Source organism: Mesocricetus auratus, unplaced genomic scaffold (genome assembly GCF_017639785.1).
Source record: "Mesocricetus auratus isolate SY011 unplaced genomic scaffold, BCM_Maur_2.0 Super-Scaffold_100010, whole genome shotgun sequence".
In the NCBI taxonomy this organism is placed as follows: Eukaryota; Metazoa; Chordata; class Mammalia; order Rodentia; family Cricetidae; genus Mesocricetus; species Mesocricetus auratus.
The window spans coordinates 60,348,102-60,366,070 of record NW_024429194.1 but is presented as its reverse complement, the minus strand read 5'-3'; the positions used below and the strand labels follow the sequence as shown (position 1 = coordinate 60,366,070).

General features: G+C 34.8%; 1 long non-coding RNA gene across 2 annotated transcripts in view; it reads right to left on the bottom strand.

Annotated features, from left to right (window-relative positions):
* The window catches only part of LOC121142842, a 99,154-nt gene that overhangs the window by 74,038 nt on the left and 7,147 nt on the right, over positions 1-17,969 (bottom strand). The window contains exon 2 of one of the 2 annotated variants that reach the window (XR_005879952.1): positions 7,873-7,997. The exons of the other annotated variant lie outside the window; for it this stretch is intronic. This is a non-coding gene — a long non-coding RNA (uncharacterized LOC121142842). The remainder of the gene's footprint in view (positions 1-7,872; positions 7,998-17,969) is intronic. 2 annotated transcript variants of the gene reach the window in all.

Genomic DNA, 17,969 nt, shown 5'->3' with positions numbered 1-17,969 from the left:
TTCTTTAGATTTATAACAAGCCCCATTTAAATGAAAACAAACATTCATAAATAATATTTGGGAATTTGGGTGTAATTCAAAATAGTTTCCCATTTAAAAACCTGAATAGGTATCAATGGTATGTTATACATACTTTAGTTTTCCAAATTCTACAAAATGGAACACATCCATCTTCCAGATTTCATTCCTCTGAGTGTCTTCTGTCTTACTTCCTTTAGGTAGTGGAGCTTGGTTGTATAAAAAACTGGGAATGGAGTGGGGATTGGCTGAGGGGCTGAGGGACCTCATGGGAGAGCAGGGGAGGAGGGGAGGGAGAGGGAGTTGAGATTGACATGTAAAGCAAGCTTGTTTCTAATTTAAATGAAAAAAAAAAGAAGCCAAGTAGGACATTACTTTATCATTTCCTTGATTTGTTGCCAAGTGTTGGAAAAGTCTTTTTGTTTAAAATTTTGCTATTGAAATGTTGTTTCTTTTTTAATGAAATACTGAGATCTCTGGCACATTTTCTATCAATATTTGATCAATTCCACTGTATCACCTGCTACAAATTCAGTGGTTTCAATAAGCAAAAGAACTCTTTCGGCATATTATGAATTAGTAACTGTGTTGAGAAGTTCCATATGATCCATTTACACCATAAGAATAGCATATTATTCTGACTTTTAGACAGAATTATATGGACTTAGATTCACTTTACTTAAATTTTCTGTCTTGTAATATGCCTTTTCTGACTTATTTGCATCAGTATATAATGTAGGGGGTCCAGTATTTGATGTTTCTCTTACAATTTGAGGAAGGATCCAGTTAGTTCTCTTTATAAGATGAATTGCCTTAATTTTGGGATATTTGATGTTAATCTTCCACAAAAAATTACTGTAAACGCTTTACCAGGGTTCACTTTCTTCCTATAATTATTCAATTTTATCATTAGTAAAAAGTACTGTAATTCCTGTTGGATCTATTCATGCTAATTGACAAAGTCTCAGTTTTCTTTTTAGAATCAACTCAAGGGATTTTTGGCCTAAGCCAGTGGATTCAAAGCCAATTGGCTTTTTGTGTGTGTGAATTCATGTCTCACATTGGGTGCCAATGTGTAACAGGAATAATAAAAACCCAGAGACAGATATTGGGGTTCAAGCTGAAGACCAGAGAAGCAAAGCAATCAAGCCACCAGAGAGATCTTACCTCTACAATTCCTGGGCAATCCTATTCTCAACATGAATGGATACTGCTTACCTTCCTTTCCTCAATGTAGATGGAGACTAACTGCCAGAATCTGAGACCCTGCTCCTATCTTATATACACGTCTAGTACTGGGATTAAAGGCAGAAGCTCTGTTTCTCTTTTCACTCTCATGTAGCCCTGAGTGGTTTTGAACTCACAGAGATCCATCTGCCTCTTTCTCCTGAGTCCTGTATTAAAGCTGTGCATCACCATTGCTTGGCCTCTATGGCTAACTAGTGTGACTGATCTCCAGGCAAGCTTTATTAGATCATAAGCAATATATCAACACAGTTCCTACTCAACAAATGTGCTCAACCTTTATCTTCCAAGTTATGTCATATGTTAACTTTTCATTTTCTATATTTACATCTCATACTTATATATATCTTAATTATTTCATACTTTTTAGAAACTATTTGTTTACTTCATACTCCTAGAAACTTTTTGCAAGCAATTAGAAAATTATTGAATTACTGTAGCAGGGGCAGATACAATAGCAAAGTGATCAGCAACCAATATCAGACATTAGTAGTTCGTTAAATATTAGTAATAATAGTAGGGATGAAGTCAGACCCTCATTTTCTTGGGTTAATTTTTATGATGTAATTCTGTTCTGTCACAATTATTCCTGTACTCCACTGGGAAATGATTTGTCACAGTCAGAGATTTCTTACATAAACAGAACAATAGGAAGCATCACACTAATGGGATTGGAGACACTCTTATTTATACAAATAAAAACATTGAAAGTCCAGTTAGATAAGTAAATAATAGTATGCTCCTAAGTAAACCTTTTTTTCATTTTAAAGTCTGTGTTGGTTGAAGCTGTGACTTGTTTACTTTGTTTTTGAGGATTCGCTTTAATTTTGGCAACGTGACATGAGAAAGACACTTCTACTATTTAGTAATATATGGAAGCTCCACATCAGCACATTTATCTCAAGCACGAAAATCAAGTTAGTTCTCTAACGATACCAGATGGTCTACTATCCTGGTGCATTAGCTCATGGTCTGAGGAGAATTTTAACACGTGGCAGGCTCAGAAAAGAGATGATTTCCAAATCCTTTGCAGAGTTCTGAGAGATGGCAATAATAATTTGACAAAGAAAAATGATACACATGGTCTTGGCATCAGCTTCTCAAGCTCAAGCGAGTTCCACCCTTCCCTTCAACTTAATTCCAACATTATTTCACAAAGATTGCTGCAATTTTGAAAAGGATGGACAAAGAAAAGACCTACATGACTCTAAACACAAAGACCTACCAAATTATAACTGCTTGGCAATGCCCTGTCCCTTGTCCTTGTCTAGTACACACAGAATAATAAATGAAAATATTTGTCTCAAAAACCTTGAATGCTAGCAGTAGATAAGAAATTGTTTAAAGTTAAAGGAAATAAGAGAGAAGCTAAGAAGAATTAGGTCTGGAGTTGTTTGGAAACCCTAGAAGATTTCAAGTATCAAGGCTCTGGAAGCTTTGAGTAATTTACAAAACTTCAGAACATTCAATTAAGATATGGTGAATAACTAGTGGGATTGACTCTTCAAGCCAGAGCTGCTTGCACACACAGTGAATGTTCCCCTTGCCTACAAAGATGTTAAATTCACTGAACCAATAATCTACATATTTTCACAAAGGTTGTCTTATCTGACTAGAGAAGGAAAAGAGACATCTGTTACTTGTCAGATATTTTGGTAGTATCTGCTCTAGACTGGAAAGTATTTGTTTTTTTATGAGAAAGTAACATAAGCATAACTAATCAAATGTTTTCTGCTGTGTTTTAGCTCTCGTCTTATTTCCAACTAGCAATGAAAAGATAAGATAATATGGGAACCAGGAGCAATCTAGGATTGTCTCCTCATACAGAAAGAATAAAACTGAAGTCTGTAATCTTCACAACTATTTCATCATTTAGATTTGATAAGCTCTTTGTAGCACTGGCTCTATTTATCAGTAGGTTTTGTTTGTACTGACAAATCAATTCATGTATTATAATATTTTATTAAAAATTGTATCTATACTATACATGCATGGATTTTTGCTCATTTAACTCCTGAACAAAATGAGTAGAGTCTATTTATAATACAGCCTTTATCATTTATTAGCACTTTGGCAATCCAAAATTATGAAAAATATTCAGGATGGAAAGTGGTTGATTGACGTGTTCCAAATTACAGTGAGGCTCTGATGCATTCTTGGATAATTGACTACAAATGGGTTTGGTACATATTTGAGTGATAAAGTGCTTGATGCATAAGGATATGGATTCATCCCTAGCACCTACATAAATGTCAAACATGACAACATGTGCCTCTCTCTTCATTTCTGGAGGTAAGGAGATGTAGATGAATAGATATCAGGATCTCATTGATCAGCTGGAATGACAAGCTCCATGTAGTGAGAGATCCTGTGTCAAACTATGATGGAGAAGCCACTGAGCGTTGTATCCTAACTTCAACATATAGCCTAATCACATTTCTGCATGGGTGTGTGTGTGTGTGTGTGTGTGTGTGTGTGTATACATGTGTTAGTGTGCACGCACACACACATTGACACATGCCACAAACACACGTGACTACAAATGGTAACTTTGAACTATAAGAAAGATCATTGAAAAGAAAGGTAATTTCTAAATAAAAATGGCTTCTTTCTTTGTTTAACTCTGTTTTCTTTACATCTTAACTGTATGGGCCAAAGCATTTGCCAAGGAAGTATGAGTAACAGTTGTCCTTAAAAAATGTACTGTTTCCTCCTGTTGGGTTTCTGTGTCAATTTCGATATGAAAGCTTTGCTTCACATTATAAATTATTTTGTCATGTTTGGTTGTTATCTCTTAAAATCATGTTCTTTTCTAATAAGAGACAGAAAGGGAATAGATCTGGAGTTAAGGGGAGGTTGGGAGAAACTGGAAGGAGTAGAGGGAAAAGAAATACAACCAGGTTATATTGTATGAGAAAAGAATCTATCTTCTTTTTTTTTTTAAAGTGCTCTGTCAAAAGAATGTGCCACTAGGAATTCAGAGATTAGAAAGAAGTTGGTGAGTTGGAAGAACTATAGGTTCTTCAGGATGGTAAGAATGAAGAGAGGAGTGAAGGGAGGTGAGATGGGAAATCAAGTTGAAAGATAATTAGTTAATCCTTCACGTCAGGAAGATTTTTATCCTAAGCATGAGAAAATGCCATAGAAGCTTACAAGTTTGCAAGTGAAAGGATCAAATTTGAATTTCAGAATGGTTTCTTAAGATGTGGTACAGAGAATAAATGCAAAATGAAGGAATATTAGCATCAAAGCAAGTAATTCAAAGGATGGTCTACAAATACAGTCAAGAGCTGGGATGCAGTGGCAATCTCAGGGGTGGAAATGTGGCCAGACTTGGAATAAATGAATACTACTCTGCTAGGATAGTTGCTTGTGAGTTCTCCAAGATGGAGGGAATTAGGAAGTGGGAGGCCAGGGATAGTAAACTGCCGGCTGAGATCAGTGTGACTTGGAAATTAAAATATCAGAGATTGAGCCAGGTGGTCGTGGCACATACCTATAATCTCAGCACTCAGGAGGCAAAGGCAGGTTGATCACTGTGAGCTCAAGGCCAGCCTGGTCTTCAAAGAGAGTTCCAGGACAGTTTCCAAAGCAATAAAGAGAAACTCTGCCTCGAAAAACCAAAAGAAAATCAGAGATTATGCAAAAGAGGAGGATGGATAAGGAAGAGAGGAAAGGAGGAGGGAGGGAGGAGGGAAAGGAAAAGTAAATATCTTCTTTGTCTCAAATAAATAAATGATACTCATTCATTAGTACCTCTGTTATCTGTAGTTGTGTTGTCTAAGATTCTTAATAACTCCTGTTTAACATTTAAAAGTATAAAATGGGAAATTCAAGACAAAGACAATTCAGGTTTCAAATTGGGCTTTAGTTTGGAAAGTATGGTGAAATAGCATACTGTTCTTCTGTCATAGCAGGATGGTGAACTTTCTCTTCTTCTACCATTTCCAAGCTGTATTTGATTCTCTCCCATATAGACATTTAGTGCTCTCCCGTTATCAGTTCTTCATGCATGTATTCAACAGTAACCTTTATTTTATTTGCCAGTGCCACCACAGTGCAAGGTATTGATGATGTCAATCTAAATACACCAAAGAGAAGTTGAAAATGTTCCCTTTTAGTAATTATAATGAAGAGTGAAGCATATTCAGAGTTGGGAAAAAATCTATACTAATAATGAATCTTCTACTCCTGAAGGTAAGAAGGAAAACTAAATCACCCCACTTTTGCAGCTTACATCTCAAAGTGCAAGTGTTACAGCCATATTTCCTCACTGATTAATGCTTCATTCAGATGGAAAAGCATGAAATATAAACAGAAGACATAAGTAGGAAATATGTTTAAGCTGATATTAATGGCATGGAAGAAAGCCTGGAGCCAGCCAGAATACTTCAACAAGAGATTTCCTAAAATAAGTGACACCAAGCCAGGTATATCAAAAAAGGGCTGATTTAAACAAGTGTAGTAATGGGTTTGACCTAAAAGATACAAAAGTTACTGGGAACCTTCATTTCCCATTGAAGATATAAAGAACTTCATGATAAAGTATCCTTCAAAAACAAACCTTTGATTACTTAGAAATCAGGCTCTTGAAGAAGATGCCTGGTAGGACATAGTTTCACAAAACTCAAATGGAAGCACTGAAGTTTAAGACATGGAGAAACATGTGGGGGGTAGGCAGAAGGTGGAGAGAGGGGATGAGAAGAGAGAAGTGAAGGGAAACTGTGGTTGGCATGTAAAATAAATTTTAAAAATTAATTAAAAAGACATAAAGAACTAGTGAGTGCTGTTATCACATGACAAACAATTAGATAAAGTCCGACACAGTGCAAAAGGCAAAGAGAACATTCAAAAGCAAAAACAGAAGCCATATTCTGAGACCACATTCACATAGCTTTTATTCCGATGTTTTGTTTTTTTAATTTTCTAGTTTATTAGTAGTGGTCGTTAATCATGCATACTAAATACTGACCTATACATATAGAAAAAAATGTGAACATTTTGGGTTCAATGCTATTCAACATTTCAACCATTCTGTGAGGTCCTTGACTGTATCTGCCATAAATCACTACCAGAATATATTTAGAAGGAAGAACCCTTTGTCAAATGTGTTACAAAATTGCTTTACTCTTTAGTATTTTATCTTTACTGAAACATTATAGATGGAAACTTAGCATGAAGCTAGTTAAGATACAAGAGATTTTGTAATATTGGTCCAATTCTGAAAAAGTTAAAGGTATTGGATTGTGAACTGAGGATAAAATACAGTGCCTTTTCCTATGTTCCTATTTGCCACCTTTTCTACTTCATCCCATAGAAAGCTGCAGGATGCCTAACCTGAATGCAATTCTGTTTTTTGGGGGTGTTTTTTGTTCTTTTTAAATTAAAAACAGGAGATGTATCATGCAGTCTTTGGTTCTCAGAGTCTATTGTTGAACAACTGCATATCTATAAGGTAGCTATGAATTGTTGAAGAACTTATAAATGACACTATATTCAAATGTTTCGAATAACATAGAGGACAAAGAAGTAAGCAAGACTTTTACAGAGGCAATAAGGGGTTGTGTCTTGTTTATAACCATATGAATCACTTTAGCACTGATAGGATATATAGAAAAATGTCATCTTAGACATTTCCCTTAGAAGAGTCATTTTGACCATTATTGACAGAGCTGTCCCTTTATACAATTTCATACCTCCTTTACACCTTAGCATGTATCACTCTCATTTGAAACTATTTGATAAGTCTCCAAATCGTTCTGTGGATTTGTTATGGGGCACCTGTTCCTGGAGTGATGAATAGCATGCAATAAGATCTCAGCAATTACATTCAAGATATGAACAAAGGCAGAAGCCAGTCAGTGCCTGTAGTTCCCTATTAGGATAAATGAAAAACTACCCCCTGTTTTCTTTTCACATCAACTAATATGTTACCATATTTCTACTTGCTTTGTTCTTGCAAAATCAATTTCTCTTCCAAATACTTTATTTTATACACAACTTTACAATGTTACTGATTTATCATCACCTACAATTTTGATATAGATTTCTGTAATATTTCTTTCATTTTTTCTTGTTTTTTTCTTTTTTAGTTTTTCAAGACAGGGCTTCTCTTTGAAGTTTTGGAGCCTGTCCTGGAACTCACTCTGTAGACCAGGTGCCACCACCTCCTGGTGATGTTTCTTATTCAATATTCTACAGGAATGTTAGTAAAACTTCCTTCTATATCATATAAACATAGTCATCTTTCACCTTAAAAGGGCTGCCAGAATGTGTCATCATGAACTCTGAAGTTTCAGAAATTGAGTTGACAGGCTCTACTTACTCCCCTAAATGTGAAAATATCTAATTACATGGGAGTAATTATTACTTGTGTTCTGTATAGCTTTTAATGCATTCACTCTCCTCTACACAAATGAGGGTTACAATATTTTCAAGACTTTTCTAAATTACTTAGGTAAAAAGTAACATTCAGAAAACATTTCAGTTCCTTGGTCTAGCTTAAGTGTTTGTCCTGGCTAAAAATAATATTGGAGCACAATTTTCAACACTGGGACTTTGAGATGTGCAGGAGATATTAAGAGTTGTCATGTTCTATGAGAGACCCACCTACACAAATGAGCTCAGGATTGGGTTAGTGGTCACTGTCTAGCCTCTTCCTCCATTCTGTAGGTGCCCACTTATTCTTCTGCTTTCTGGCCATGTGTTGAACAATATCTGGCCTTCACCTGGAGCTGAATAGACAAAAAGCATCCAAAACAATGAGATAAAAATAAATCTCATTCCTTTACACATTTCTTGTTCCCAAGTATCTTCAAAAGCAACAACAACAACAAAGACAGGTTCCTGTTGGACAACATGAGATTCGGCTGCTGTGTCTGACCTGTGAGACAGTGGGTCCAACATCCATCTTTTGATACGAATGTATTAGCAGAAGAAAGGTTATAGTGGAGTAAGAAGAAACTGTTACCCTTCTCTCTAAGCTTATTCTACTAAGCCATTCAAATGGGGCAGGGTTGGGGGGGGGCTTACCATGAATGAGAATTGGTATGTTTATTGCTTCATTCTATTTAGTAGTAGTCTATTTAAAATTATCACTAGTAAATCATCAAATTTATCTAATAGGTAATAAAATGATCTCAGCAAAATAAAAGGAGTAACAAGAATATAGTCTGGATAGACATAGCCTATTGTTTGTGGTCAAAAACATACATATAACACTAGATTTAATCTCTTAAGCTTTACATGTGTATAATATAACATTATTAATTTTACTTACACACTACATGTGGAATAGGATAATTAAATAGTCGATTAAAAATTGTTTGAACAATAAGTTTGATATCAATACTTACCTGAGAGGTACTTACATAAACCACTGGAAATTAACTTGGAGACAATATAAGAAAGTGAAAAATGTTCTTTAAACCCAAATTATAGAGTCAGAGCATATGGTATATGTTTAAAATATGTAATGTAAAAATGAATAAAGGAAATTTGGAATTTGATAAACTGTTTTTAGTTATTTAACTATCAATAGCTCTTAATTTCACTATTTTCAAGTGTTGTAATTGCCTTGGGACACTGAGTAAATACTTGCATGCAAATAAAAGAGATATATTTTTCTTTAAAGCAGCTAAATATTAACTAAGCTTACTTGGGAAGATTTGCAAAGATAGAAAGTGATAAGAAGGATGACCACACTGAGAAATTTTGACAAGTTTAGGGAATGATGATGAAAAGAAAAACCCCATGATTCTTTTGGAAATACTTGCATAAGTGTGTCATTTCAGGACAGCTCCCTGCCACATATGTAAGTTTTTCTGGAAAATGTGTTCATTTCTGCACTGTCAGGATGGGATCATTTTGTGCCGTTTACAGCATAGACAAACCCTGAGGGTAGGGAAGACCTACTTTTTCACTTTCTGATTAAGTTACTTGGCTAACACAAGCTGAACACTAACTGTAATAAAACTTGGATTGACTAACAAATTCTGAGACAAGTAAAGATTAAGAAACATAAATTAAAAGAATGAGATTCTATTCAGATCATGATGTTTGATGTTTCTTGTCTTACATCTATTTAGACACTTTTATCCCAAGAAATGCAGACTCTTAAATCCTGTGGACTATTGCTTTTTTTTTGTTACTTACTTTTATTTTTACAGTTGCAACAGAAACAATGAATCTTTGGCTAGATACCCGAATGAGAACACTTTTGACCTATCATACCAGTTTTTTATTTAAATCATTTAAGACATGAACAAAGATTAGAGTCACTGTATACACTTTTCCTTAATAGTTTCACAACATTTTATCCCATTTATTCACTGGAAACACTAAATACTAAAAAATGTCTTTGTATTAAAAAGTTAAGCCTACAATGGATCATAAGAAAAATACAGAATAATGCCTCAAATAAATACATACCAGAGAATAAAACTGAGCTAAATATAAGTATAAATAGAACTACTGTTGTGTTTAAAGTATTTATGGTGGCTACATTCAAAATAATATATGTGAGTTGAAAACATATACTCTGGAAGATGATTTCAGAGAGCACTTGTGCTCATGGGCAGACACATACACGTGCATGTAATTAAAAACAACCAATATGAATATTAAATTAGAGAAATATTCTCCAGTTTTATTTTGTTGTTACTGTTTTTGTTGTTGTTGTTCTCTGAGACAGGGTTTATGTCCTACAATTCCTGTTTTTACCTAATTTTCTATTTTCTATGACAAACACAATCAAAACATGTAGCCTATTTTGTAGTTTATTGAACAAGAATTCTTAGCCTGCCAAGATGGTTCAGTTAATAAAGATACTTGCCGAACAAACCAGGTACCTGGATTCAATTATTGGATCTAAGGGTGGAATGAGAAAACTAACTCCTAGGGGTTATCCTCTAACATGTAGATATATGCTGTGGCATGTGTGTACTGACAGTCATATACAGGTATCACATACATACACATTCACAAATAAACAAATAGGCCTTTCTTAAACACCCTATATGCAGGAACTCATCAGGAGTTAAAATGTTAGATTATATCACAAGGTGACTAAAGCTATAAGTGACAGGTAACTACTTAAACTTTAAAATATAAAACACTTTCTAAGATTGTCTTAACTGTATGAGAGTCTCTCCCTCACTTAGTCTAATACTTTGCTTTTATCTATTCAAATTAACATTTACAAGCCAAATGTTTTCTTATAAGTTTTTGAGAAAACAATTTCTCTTGAATAGTGTTCCAAAATAAGCAGTTCAAATAAGATATGCTTTGGGAAAATGTTAATAAACTTGCCTCTGGCAAATGTTTTGAGTTTCCTTGTATTTCCTTTACTTGGCAGTGATTTATTTTGTGTTTAAATAATGGAGAAAAATGGCATAAGACTTTACAAGTGGATACTATCATTATACTGACAATTTCATTAAAAACTTCTATGTAATGTTGAGTGTTGTGAGACCTTTAATTGAAACTTGCTGTATAAATTAAGCAGGAAAACAGTGGATTAAAATTTAAAAAGCCTTAAGGCATGAATATTAACTAGAATCTGAATATCCCACAATCCCTTATCTCTACCTTCTTTGCTCCTTCAGCTATTTGTTGGACAACAGAGAAAAGTTACCACAAAAACCCTAAACCCTCTCCCCATGGTGCTTAAAGTCTTGCAAGCAACATAACAGTGACTGTAAGAAACCAAGTCAAGGGTCATAATAAATGAACACAAGTATGCAAAGAGGGAGATGTCGGAATGTGGGTGGCCCATATCTTGGCAGTGGTCTGTGTTTGGCCCATATCTTGGCAGTGGTCTGTGTTTAAAATATTAAGATTCCTTTGCTTCAAACTCTTACTCTAAGTTCTAGGTTGTTGGTTAAAAAAAAGTGAGTGTTGCTATCACTATTCTTTTTAGCTAGAGAGAAGAAAAGTTAACTACCCCATGTAGTGCTGGGGACAGTGACAAATAACAAAGCATTGGGTGTGTCTGGCACATGGGTGTTGAATTGCCATCATTATTGGTGTTGTCCCCTCTGTTTCACATGCCACCCCATCTTCTTAATAACAGCTAGGAAGAATGTTGCTAACTAGGGTGACTGCAGCCATTGAAGATTTGGTGAGAATCCAAAATCCACAACCCCTAGGAATTTTTCTGGATCCTCTAGTAGGAGAAACATTGCAAGAAACTTACAGCACACTAAATCAGCAATGTTGGCCTGGAAAACCATTTATGTAATTTCTCTGCTTTTGTTTTAGGGAATCTTCCAAGATAATTGTCTAGAGATTCAGATATAATTTGAGCAGGGTATGCTAACATGGCTTCAACAATGATCTTACTTTTCTTGTAATTGTGTTCTTACTAGTCATTCTTTCCAGTGATGTGTCATGCTGTCCCAATTGGCTGTCTGGCTGTTCTTTGCTCCGGTGTTTGCTATAGCAAAAAAGTGAAAATATAAAATTACCTTCTTTGACTTAGTGTTAGTTCAGTGAAATCTCTCCAGATGTATCTTCTCATATTTCTCCCTCTAAATCAAATGGTTTGTTGAAGGATCCATCAGGTTTTTATCTTATTTTGAGGGGGAGAATAATTACCCAGTTGATATTCTAAAATAATCTTACGTTAGCTATGAATTTCTTCCTAGTTAGTCATCATAAATAACTAACAAGCAATCTGCTGTTTCTCCTTCCACATTTCACCATAAAAGGATGTTATGCATCATCACTTTAGACTGAGAAACAGGGTTCATTAGGGAAATCTCACTCAAACCATCTGAACTTGAGCATATATTTACTCCAACTGTTAAGTTTTTATTATTGACCTACCCTTCACAACCACACTCAAATTAGCATTTTGTCAGGATTGTATCACTAGACTCTTGGCAGTCACTAGGGTGACACAACCCTGATGCTGAATGTAGGTCAGTGTGCATGTTCCTTAGATGCTAAACTTCCCCCTAACAACCAAAAATATGGCCCGGAAATCCTACAAACGTGGGAGCCATCACTAGAACACTATTCCCAGAGTTGCATATACCCTTGGCATACTCAACTAGACAGATTGACATTTTCACAGTTTTCTTTGGGATTTAAAACAAGAAATCAATTCACGAAAGAAAGCTTTAAACATTTGTAATTCATTACATGCAGGGTGTCCACATTTGTGTAATAATAAGGTATTTCAATACTTTGATAGTTTCTGGGAAGGGTTGTTTGTTTTGTTTTACCTTTTAAAATGTTAAATCTAAAGGAAATTTGGTCAAGATTACTGAAAATAATTTGAACAAAAGAAGTAAAACTCATCATTGAATCACTGTATTCTCACAGTATTTTTGGTATGCTTCATTTAACTTTTACTCTCAAAATAGATTTTAAAATGGACACATTTTGTGATTAGAAATTAATTAACCTTTAAGTTAAGAAAAACTATGTGATTTGTGGGTAAATTATCCATTTTCTTTTCTTTTTTTATTTTCATTTTTTTAAATTCTGTCTTTTAAGTGCTCCTTTATTTGTGCTTGTGAACACGAGCTTGACAGCTTTGAATTTGTTTGTGAACAAGCCTACATATTTTTTCTATTTTAGAAATAAATTCATAACATCTGGAAGTTCTTAAATCCATTATAAATCCAAAGATTTCCTGTGCTAGAAAGAGTGATCGCTTTTTCAGAGTTATGAAAATCCTGAGAGTAATTAACTTATTGAAAAATTATAAGAAGTCTAAAGGAAGGGCACAAAAAAGTACATTAACTGTAAAAGTGTTCTGCTGAATGAATGGCTGCAGGTCTTAGCCCCATCAGTTACTATGTGTTTATTGTTTATGTGCAAGGCCATGGGACAGGAACCAAAGTTGTTGCTAAAGGATAAGGGCTAAACTTGAACTACAGTAGCTTTGGACCTTGGAAAGAATATTTTAAAAGCTGTAAATAAAGATCAACTAAGAGTTATGGGAAAGGTGAGTAAAAAAATCAGGAGAATTATTTCAGCAAAGAAAATCATGTTTTGTAGAGTAGTTGACAGAACAATAGGAAAGCCCCAGAACCTCTCATGATAGATGAGGAACTGTCAAAAGATAAGCATTGGATATAAGGTGGTATAAAAGGGCATTTAGTATCATATTTTAGATGTAAGAAATGGAGAAGCTAATTGGAGATGAGAGAATAAAGTAATATTCATCAATTCAGTGTAGTCATCCAGTATTACCACATTGAACTATTAAGATGGTGTAACTCCCATATTCATGATGACATCACATGTCCACTGCTATCCTCCTCTCTGCGGTTCTCCACCACTCTACCCCAGCAAATGGCCTCCTTTTCTTCTGCTTTTATTTCAGTTTATATAATCACATGTGCCCATTTTGAGCTAGGAGTCTCATGTGAGAGAGAACATGTAACATTTTTCCTGATTCAGGAAATGGCACAAGGTGGGGCACTAGTTAAAGAGAGGGAGGGAGATCATTGCAAAAAGAGAAGGAGGATGGTAGCATAACAGTAAGGATTATGAAAAGATCGTGCAGAACCGCATTAACTATCTGCTTAAAATAAACTATAAAACAGGTAAGTGTGTATATAAAAACACATATGTAAAGTAAATGAAATTTCTCATCTTTGCTGGCATGCTACCTCCATGAGCCAAAGACTACCTAACAAAATATCCAACACTGGATACGAGAAGCCCTCTTCTAAGTTGTTGGTAGGGTTGTTCACTAGACTCCAAGACATGCACACAATTGCTAGTGTGCTTCATTGCTCCCCCAGGAGATGGAAAGCAAGTCCTTATCATTGAAAATACCATGCACTTCAGACAAATGACCTGAAAGCCCCTGAGGTAGAGCTGACCTGAGTGCTTCTTCCCTTACGTTTCACAATTCCAGAATATGCCATGTAAACTTCCAAGAGAAAAATAATCCACATTCCTATCCAGCTATGTTGACTAACCATAACAAAGACCAGTATGGTGTGATAGCCTTAAGAGTACAGAAGTGGCAAGATTACTTTAGTGGTAATCAACAACTCTCTAATTGGATTTAAGGCGATCTTGGAGGAGAACCTACAAGCTCCACTTCAACTAATAATAATCACTAGTTGCACTCTAAATATTAGTCCTCACTCCTCAGCAAGGATACTTCTTTTTGCAAGAGGAGAACATTACAGAAAATCACAACCAATAAAAATGCACAGTTGTGGAGCATAGTCCCATTAGATATATCTACAAAACACTATTCCCTCTTAGGTTCAGGGAATATTGCAGAAGAAGGGCAGTAATAATATAAGAGCCAGAAAAACAACTTTAACTCCTAGGAATGTCAGAAGCTACACCCATGAAGTCTCCTCAACATGACTGCCTAAACTGAAAAAAGGATGACACCAACAGCCATACAAAGAGGGTGGAGGAAAGACCATGAGGCCTCAACCAGCACAAAGAACTATAGACAATTAAGGACTTCTGTGGGCATGAGGAATAGTCTTTTCCAGAGAGGAGTCACCAATTGATGATACAATACCAAATGTTTGGCCTCGAAATAAAGACATTAAAGGAACATACAAACTGAGCAGGTTATATTAGGAACACACACACATATTATAGCTATGTAGATTGGAAAGATATATTATAGATAGATAAATGATAATTGATGTGTGTAACAAAAATCAATTTAAAAAAGATACCACAAATTTGAAGGAGAATGGAGGTGGTATATTATATGGGAGATTTTGGAAGGAAGATAGTGAAGGGCAAAGGATTATAGCATATTAATATCAAAAGTAAAATATAAAATGGCACAGATGTTATTTGGAAGTTTCTTATGGATTTGTTTATTTTCACTGAATAATTGACTCAATCACTTCAAGAAATATATACAACATCTTTCAAAGGGATAGGTGATAGTAGGGACTGATTCATTATCTTGATCCTGTAAATGTTAAAAAATGTTAATATACCAACACTAGTATTTAACATCCAGCTGCTACATCAATTCATTTACCTCATTTATCACATCCTATACTTGTAGTAGACTTTGCCTTCTCATGATCATGACTTTTAAAGGGGAATGGAATAGAAAATCTCAAAGACACAGGAATAAATATATACATTAAAAAGCACAAGTTTAAATTTGAAACAAAACAACCACTTTGGGGATTGCCACATGAACGTGAGGATCCAGGTAGTCACACTGAGATCATGGGAATGAAATTTCCAACTTGACCTGTCTCTAGCCCCAAGAAGCTAATGTTAACATTAATTTATGTATGAATAGGATACCTAAATGTATACTCTGTTAAGCATAATTTTACATCTGCTCACATACCTGTGAAATTGTGTACACATACACAGCACATTTGCACAATTATACACATATGTAATTGATACACACTATAACAAGTTCCCTTTCAAACATTGAAATTCAGTTAGTTTTTGGCCTATCTCACACTTCTTTCAAATGATGGTGATTTGGCCTTCCATTTATCTCCAGACATAATTGGCTGCATTTGGAGAACTACTGCAGATGTGTTGGATACTGCTGAACATTCCGAAGTATGACTCAAATGAAAAATTATGTTCGATATAGAGTCTAGTGGGATTTTCAGAGTGGAGTGTCCCTCCTTAAAATGATTGAGTTACCAAAACCCCACCAGGGAGCCCCTGAAATCTTGCACAATGTTTCTTCTCAGACTTTGTCAGTCTTATAATATGTATAAAGTAATCATACTACTCAAGACCAGGTCATTTGTGTCAGGGAAAGATATGACTTTAAATTTTCCATGAAATTTCAAATATAATTGCAACAATCATGATGATGGTAAATAATGCCACCCCATAGGCATAAGTGTAGCATGCTTATAGTACTACCAGAATTTTCACAATTAAACAAGTAAAACTCCACAGTTCCTATCAATGATTGAAAGTCAAGTAAATAAATGACTAGAGATATCCACATAAGAGGAAATCATACTTTATCCACTTCTATGAAGACAAAGTAACACAGAAAAGAAGTACATTTGTGCATATTAAGAGAGTATCCAGAAATTTTGCTTGATTTTTTAAATACTTTTGACTATATACCTACATATTTATTTACTGGATATAATATAAAACATACAGGAGGATTTTGGGGAGGCAGAAGGATTGTAAACACAGTATTCATGTACAGAGCTCTCAAAATGATATAAAAATAAGAATTTGTATCAGAACCTGCTACAAGCCACGGGGTTATGCACTGTAAAGATTTGTCACTCATAATAAAGCACTGATTGGTCAGTAGCCAGGAAGGAAGTATAGGCAAGGCTAACAGACTAGGAGAATGCTGGGAAGGGGAAGGCAGAGAGATGCAGTCACTAGCACGATGCAATGAAAGCAAGATGAGAATGCCTTACTGAGAGTAGGTATCCAGCAATGTGGCTAAACATAAACACAAATTATGGGTTAATTTTAGTTGTAAGAGTTTGTTAGTAATAAGCCTGAACAATTGGTCAAACAGTTTATAATTAATGTAAGCCTCTGTATACTTAGCCCCACTTAAAGTCTTTTAGACTCCCTTGTTGATTTAATCCCTAGTTGACCTTTGTGAAGAGCCTTCACTAACCATCCCTACCTGGTTCCATAAATGACATTTGACAGTTATTGTTCTGTGTATAAATCTTATCTGCCTTGGTGACCCTGAGAAAATCAAGCCTCACATTGCATTGCCAAATAATTACTGTTGTAAATATATATATAATATACATATATATGCATATATATATATATATATATAAACCTGTACCCTTGCTATAGAAGGAGAACTTTTTGTAGAACAATAAAGAGATGGATAGAAAGAACGTGTTGTGAGAAGATTATTTTTCTGTAGCCCTCAGAATTTAGTTTCCTTTACTTACTATAGCATCTCTTTTGAACCCTGAACAAAGACTTTTAAGGCTGGACCTTGAAATACTTCAATAAGAGCTTTATCCATTATTAATCTTCTTCATAAATATACCTACTGTTGGGAAAATGTTGCTTATGAGTCATATAAAATTTATTTATTGAAAATCTAAATGTCACTGTAATATACAACATTGACCTTATGGATGCTGTTTTTACTTGCCTGTGAGTAACCATGATGGCTAGTGAGGAATGCCTTTATCTAAAACACAGTATTAATAACCATGTATTCAAAGTAAAAAACAAAAACAAAAAAACACCCATATACAAAGAAAGATATGTGCTTTCACATTTCCTAAGACTGTTCTCTAAAATTAAGTATAAATTACTGCTGTTTAATTCACTTAAAATTTACTTAAGAGTTGGAAAGTTGGCCTGGTGAGTAAAGATTCTTTCTGACAAGCCTGGTGGCCTAAATCCTAGCCCTGGAACATACATGGGATGTAGAAGAGAAATAAAGTTTCTACAAGTTGTCCTCTTACCTGTGTATGTAAACTACAGCATGTCCATACACACACACACACACACACACACACACACACACACACACACTTACAATCATATAAATGAAACAGAAATAAAACTTAGTAGAATGAAATACTAACATTTACTCAAACATTGTTAATCAGGAATCCAACAAACCTGACCACTTACTATGACTTTATTTCTTTCTCTCTGTCTGTTCTAGTGTCCTCAAAGAGAAAACAGAAAATTATGTGCCAAATTTTATTCACACAATTTCTACATTTTGTAAAACTATAGTTGCCATAATCAGTGACTAA